At 39.9% G+C, this 6997-nt stretch overlaps 1 protein-coding gene across 2 annotated transcripts in view; it reads right to left on the bottom strand.

Moving 5' to 3' along the window:
- Nucleotides 1-99, bottom strand: part of Rrm2b (ribonucleotide reductase regulatory TP53 inducible subunit M2B) — a 35317-nt gene extending 35218 nt beyond the window's left edge. The window contains exon 1 of one of the 2 annotated variants that reach the window (XM_031358571.1): nucleotides 81-99. The gene's annotated coding sequence lies outside the window, so the exon portion shown is untranslated. The remainder of the gene's footprint in view (nucleotides 1-80) is intronic. The other variant, XM_031358572.1, reaches the window with a different exon arrangement.
- Between the last annotated feature and the right edge of the window lie 6898 nt (nucleotides 100-6997).

The following is a 6997-nucleotide window of genomic DNA, read 5'->3' on the forward strand; positions in this document are numbered from 1 at the left end:
TACTTCAGCCGGCCCCACCCGCGCCTCAGAGATCCGCCAACCTCAGCCGGCTCCAGCCCGCACCTCAGAGATCCGCCTACCTCAGCCGGTCCCACCCGCGCCTCAGAGATCCGCCTACCTCAGCCGGCTTTCGCCCCGGCCCCACCCCGTACCTCCGAGATCCGCCTACCTCAGCCGGCCCCGCCCCTCGCCTCAGAGCTCTGCTTCCTTCCCAGGCCGGCTGTTCTTCACTGAGCAGGCTCCTGACTCCGGCGACAGCAGCCTAGGTCTAGTCCGCAGTTCCAGAGCTCTTCAAGCCTGTTCTTCGGTATCGCATGGCCCCGCCCACTCTTGCTCCCCCAACCTCCAAGCCTGTCATCTGCTCTGAATTCTGGAGTGTCTCCTGGAACTTGCGTCTGCCTTACTTGAGCCAGACTATGTGGCACACGAGGCGACAGGCACTCCGGGACATTCCCTAACTCTCGTGGTGCCCCAGCGACACAGTAGATTGTGCTCAGCCAGTCGGAGAGACTGCCAGAGTGGCTGTAGAGCCGCCCACTGGAATGGAATGTGGCGAGCAGGGTGGGAGGGCGACACTTACAAACTCCAAGGAGGAAACTTGTATTTTAAAACTCTTATATTTCAAAAGACCAGAAGAAGAAACTGGAGGGGCAAAGTGTGTGCGCGAATGGAGCTTGCGAATGAGAAGGAAAAATAGCTAACTTCAGGGAAATACCTTGAAATCTTTGTGAAATTGTTTAAGCAACTGAGTAATAGTTATTGAACTTTCACAACCAGATGGGTTCTATACTGCTAAGCCCTTTATGTGAATTAATCTTTAAGATATTTCCCTGTAGTCGATACTGCAATTTTCATGTTCCAGATTAAACAACTGAACATGAAGATAAATAACCAAGGTTAAGTCAAAATACAGTAGACTTGCTACGCATACTTTTCAAGGCAGAGGTTAAAGTGGTAGAGAGATGATGCAACACTTCTGTATTGTAAGGGCCAAAGACAGTGAACAATGATGATGGCAATAATCTTGGTTGAATTGCTTATATGTTTTCAGGATATAGTATGTACGACAGAAAAACATAAGCGGAATGGGACTGTAGCTCAGTGATGCAGCATGTACAAGGCCCTGGGTTCAATCCCCAGCACTACCCCTACCTACATACAAACGCAAATAAGATAAACAATTTAAATAATAATAAGGTGACAGAAGAGTTAAGTATGGTATTGAATACCTCTGATCCCAGCATTTTGGATGGGGTTAGGAGGATTGTGAAACCAAGGTTGGCTTGGGCTATACAGGAAGATCTCATCTCAAAACCAAAAACGTGAAAAAGTAAGAGATTTTCAGTAGGTTCTGGAAAGAGCCTTTCTATGACTTTAACAACTGGCATCTGTTTTGTGGTTAGCCTCTAAAATATAAAGTAGGATAGAAATTTTGCCTGAAGTGGGGAGTTACTCTCTTTCTTAGAGCAATATGACCAAATGCTGAGTGAAACCTTTTAAATATTAAACTCTGGGAGGAAAGTCATTCTCACAAAAGATAACTTACCAAAGATTGCATGGCAAATAAATTACAAACAAGGGTTCAATCATTTAAGTCATCAAACAATACAAATCAAAGCATTTTTTAAGAGTACTTCTGCATGAAGACATAGAAGAGCATTTAGATGCAGATAAAGCAGCCTGCATAATACTCCCTGAAATGTGTTATTTTGAAAGGAAATGAATGCTTAGCATGGCACAGAATTCCACAATCTGCTTCCTCAAGTAAGGACTATAAGGACTCCCAAGTGACCTTCCCTTCTCAGAACACAGACATGGAGAAGCATTCCTCATTGCTTTCCTGATGATGCTCCATTTGTGTTGGCTTCTTAAAACTTCCAGAGCTCTGTTCAGTTGAAGTCTCTTCAGCTTTCAGAGTCCCACATAGCCTTGCCACAGGGCAAACAGTATCCCCCAACCCTGCACTCAGCTGAGTGTGGGCACTGGACAGCACGTCCCCTTGAAGAACTGTTTGGGCTTACACTAAGCAAGGAGATGGTTTTAAAAATGTTTTTAAAGTATATGAATGTTATGTCTTTGTCTGTGTAGGTACCTGTGGAGTTCTGAAAAGGGTATTGAATGCCTTGGAGCTGGAGATACAGGGTACTTGGGAACAAGTACCCTGCAAGAGCAGTTAATCACCCCAAACAGAATGTTTGTATTTGGAGCACTGGGGTCTCTGTCCTTGGTGCTGATGGACACCAAGGAGTAGTCCGAGACCAAGATAAATCAACTTTTTACTTTCCATCACTTCTCAGCCCCTGAGAGACTGAAGTACAAAAGCAACCAAAGACCAAGCTATAAGCAGATGACATTTTGATTTCAGAAGCAGACAAGATAGAAATCACTCCTCTTGCAAGCTGCACTTGCTTTCCTAGTATGGTGGCTTCTCTTCTACCCTGATCTTGATTCTTTAGCCCATGGAAATATGAAGGTGCAATGTGACTTTCTTGGAAGTGGCAGCAGACACCCATGTGGTAAACACTGATGATCTTTGCTGTAAGAGCAATCAGTGAGAAAGAAAAATGTTCCAAGAGAAGAAAACTCATTTTTAATGTCAGAAACAATATTAAGCACCAGTCAAGCACAATGTTAGGTATTGAGCATACAAAAAATGAAACATGGAACAGAAAAGGACCATAGAGCACAAAACTATTCATGGGAAATTCCAGTTTCCTCATTTATGGCTTTTTACTAAGAACTTCCTATCTGCTTAGGAACACATCAATTTTATCTTCAGTGAGCATTTCCAGTGTTGTATTATTGTTTCCAGTGTGTTTTGTTGTAAAGGTTGGCTGCCCACTAATCTAGTCAGCCTCACTGACAAACCATGAAACTCACAATACTTTTCATTCCTAAACTAAATGGTGCATACCTCTTAAATGACAAATTTCAAGTCTCCACTCCTTTGTTAGACTCTTCTGAAATCACTGCAGATAGAAAACTCTATTTACTGTTTCAGAGAGGTGGTATCAGGTCTAAAGGTGCACACAAACACATGACTTGGCCCCTTTCATATATTACCTTGATTCCTAGGCTTTCCTTTTGAAATCTGGACAGATGCAAATTGGGCAACTCAAGTCTACAAAACCAGCCTAATGAGGATAATGCAAAGGTCTACTACCAGTTCAGATAGCTAGCCACAGTCACTTTTAAACATAGAAAAAGTTATGGGCAGGGGTCGGGGGGGTGGGGATTCAATACGGGGAAATGAGTCCCCAGTGAAAACAATCCCCTGGGTAGCCCTATGGGAACAATGAGCCTTGAGGCTCTCCTCTCAATTAAAATAAAATCCTTGCAGAAAACTGGCAAACACCAAACTCTTGCTTTTAAACCACAGAAATATATGGAGTTATATTTAACAAGCCATACTTACTATTCAGAAAGACATCCAATGGAGAGAGGAGGGTTGCATTTTTGTAAGTGTAGAGATTAGAGTTAATAGAATAGGCTACGTGCAGAATAGTGCAAGCTTCACATAAGGCAATGGCAATACAAGAAAGGAAATGGCAATACAAGAAAGAATACGTTAATACTTTTAAACACCATCCTCCTAGGGCTGGAGAGATGGTTCAGCTGTTAAGAGCACCAACTGCTCTTTCTAAGTTCAATTCCCAACTCCCACATGGAGGCTAACAACCTTCTGTAACTAAGGGACCCAACACACTCTTCTGTGCTCCATGGGCACTGCATACACGCAGTACAGACAGACAGGCAGACACCTGTATAGACAGAATAAGAACAAATCTTTTGAAAAATAAAATTAATTAAAAAAATAATTTTTTTTAAGAAAAAAGGAACATCTTTTTAAATGCCTTCATCAGTGAATAGCTGTGGAAAATGTTGAATAAATGAGTGATATTAAACTACATGTTTAACAACATACAGGTAGCTAGGGAATCAACAATGCCTTTAGCAATGGATTCTTGTTAGGCAGAAGAGTTCAGTTCTAAACTGGACAGCTGAGTGTGCCTCAATCGAGAAGTGTGGCTCAGCCTTATATTTGCTGTTGTAGCTGTAACATCATCAAAACCATATTGAATAAAGCAGTTAACTCAAATGAATCAGCAGTCAATAATACAGACTGTCTGCTTTTAAGTTTCATGAACTGTATGAAGAACATTTTCCCATAGAAACATTTTAGGCACTGGCACATCCAGGATAAACACAGGATAAAGGAAGTGAACATAGTTCTAAGTTAACATTGGTCATAACAATTCATTAAAAAATGTTGGATGATCAAGATGGTGGCTTGAATTTGATCCCTGGAACTCACATAATGCAGGAGAACCAACTCCACAAAATTGTCTTTGGACTTCTACATCTGTGTATTTCAAATTATAGACCTTTTAGGACACAGCTTTGGGTGTACTGGGTCTTAAACTCAAGGGTTTTACACATTCTAAATCATGTATTTGTTCTACACTCGCCCATACCTACACCCCTGCCTTCTTTCAGAGTGTATAGAATGTTTTACTGAAGCAATTATATTGAAACAGATGTTAGCCTTTGAACTCAAACACATTAATGTTCAGATAATTTAGACCAGTCTAGTGTTATAAAACATTTCTCCGTAAACCAGCTCCTGTGCTGCATTTTTGAATGTTTATTACCTTCCTGGTTCTAAGTTTTGCTACTTTTACTTACACTGGGGCAGGAATCTGGTATTCACACTCTCACACCTATGCTTTCATTCTGATACTTGCTCAGTGCCTCACTACCCAAATCCATTTCTTAGTAGTTGAAGATTGTTTTCCTGAGGGCAGAATTTTTCTAATAAAATATGGCAAAAAAAGTGTTTATTCCCTAAATATGGTGGTGAATAATCACGTAAGCCTTCCACTTCTGTAGGCTATAATTTCAAGAGACAAATGAAAAAAAGCTAGCTACCTACAGGCATAAGACACCTTAAAAAGATTCTGAAGGCTAATGTGTGATACATAAAGCCCATCTCACTATTACCATTCAAAAATGGCACACTCTGTGTGCTTTATTATCATTATTTGTAGGAAGCATAGCATACATGCCAAGGAGCAAGTGTAGAAGCCAGAAGACAATTCGCACCTGGCTCTCCTTGTAGGTTCTGAAAATCAAATTCAAATCAAGCAAAGCAGTCAGTGTCTTTACCCATTGAGCCATCTTGAGTTTGCAGTCCCTTCAATTTTAAGAACTTAGAACAAAATCATTTCATTATATCCTTTTCATTTTAAGATAACTCAGATTTAAATGGATGTAACATGACTGACTTTAGAACATGCCTGCATCTTCAAAGTTCTTGAGACCACTGGGGAAAATTACTGAAGGACAAATCTATTCGTTTTTACATCTTTAGCAAGCTTATGAATCCCTGCTTTTTCAAAATAGCAAATTTAGAGCATCAGGATGGTCTAAGGCATTGATCGAATATAATGAATCTAGAACCTTACTGGCATATGTCATTAGTCTCGCAGTTCCATGATCATACCTTCAACAAAATACTACTGCAGTCCAATGTTAGGAATGCAAACTCCATAGTGCCTGTGATAGAACAGTTTAGCACTTTACAGGTGGATAACCTTCATTAAATCTGTACCCTGAGGACAGCAAGGAGACAAATGTTGAAAAAGTGCTTAGCACTTTGTATTTGTGTTTTTAAATCACACTGTAAATACATTTGTGTGGTAACTGAATGCTATTTCAAGTTTTATCAGTACCCAGTGTTTAGTTGATGTGAACATGGTGAAGAACGACTACCCAAGCAGTCCTTTAAAGGCATATTCATCCAGCCCTGACCAGGTGAGAGCCACAACTGATCAACAGTTTCACTTTTTCTTGGATTTGAAGTTGGAAAGGCTTGGCTTTAAGAAAATTCTACAGTGGATTTATATGCATGTATGAAATGGAATGCTCTTTAGGCTGAGTTTGAGAGTTCACCTGGATGCTGCTCTGTTATAAAGACTGCTGGCTTCCACCATTTAGTGTTACCAGGAAAGTGACCAGGAATCTGTAATAACAAGTAAATCTTTGCAGTGTGGAAGCATGATAATTATTCCCTCAAGGGAAGATTAGGTTTAGCTTGAGTCTTACAGTTGCTGTCATATTCATTAAAGCTATCTTTACAGTGGAGACATCCTCTCAAGCCTGTGGCAGTCAGCCAGAGCCATTCCAGAGTATCTTGATAACCACACTTTTGGAGATACAGGAAGTAGCCAAACTTCAAAAGTTCACTGTCCATTTCCTAAACTGTTTTCAGTTCTGTTTTACTTAACAAGACCAAAAGAGAACCTTATTTTATATGACTTTAAAGCATAAAATGGTTTAAATGTAAAATAAAGTCATAAAAACAAAAAACAACCCCCCACACACACTTAAAAGCCATCACACACACACACACACACACACACCTTACTATGCTCTATTACTAAAAGTATTTTAACCAAAATGGAAGACCTCAGAATCTTGCATTTTAAATATTATATTATTTTAAGTATTTTCTTACAATTAGGGTCTAAGTGTCCTCATCATATTTACCCTTTACTCATTTAATAGTTACCAAGCCTGTCAAGTGCACACATGGTATGTTTGTGTTTTATTCCCTTTAGACACATTGATGTTTGTTAGCCCTTAATTCAGTATAATATTTAAACATATAAACCAATGCGCCACTTTGGCTAATTTACATATGTCTAATTCAGCATGGTGCTGCATATGTTTTATATCTTTAGTCTCAACAGGACTGAGAATGCCATGTGACTCAGTCTTTTAAAGGAAGTTACACAATAAAAGCAGTCCCTTTAAACATGAAAACTATCAAAGGCCAGAAGTCCTAAGAGGCACTGAAAAGACAGGTATCATTTTATATTTAAGTAACTAATTTAAATCCTAGTAGGGACTTTTTATTCCTTGTTATCCAACTGAATAAAACTGCTAAGTCCACAAATGTAAGGGTACTGGTCCCAGATCAGAGTCTATTTAAAAA

The sequence above is a fragment of the Mastomys coucha genome, unplaced genomic scaffold, assembly GCF_008632895.1.
Source record: "Mastomys coucha isolate ucsf_1 unplaced genomic scaffold, UCSF_Mcou_1 pScaffold7, whole genome shotgun sequence".
In the NCBI taxonomy this organism is placed as follows: Eukaryota; Metazoa; Chordata; class Mammalia; order Rodentia; family Muridae; genus Mastomys; species Mastomys coucha.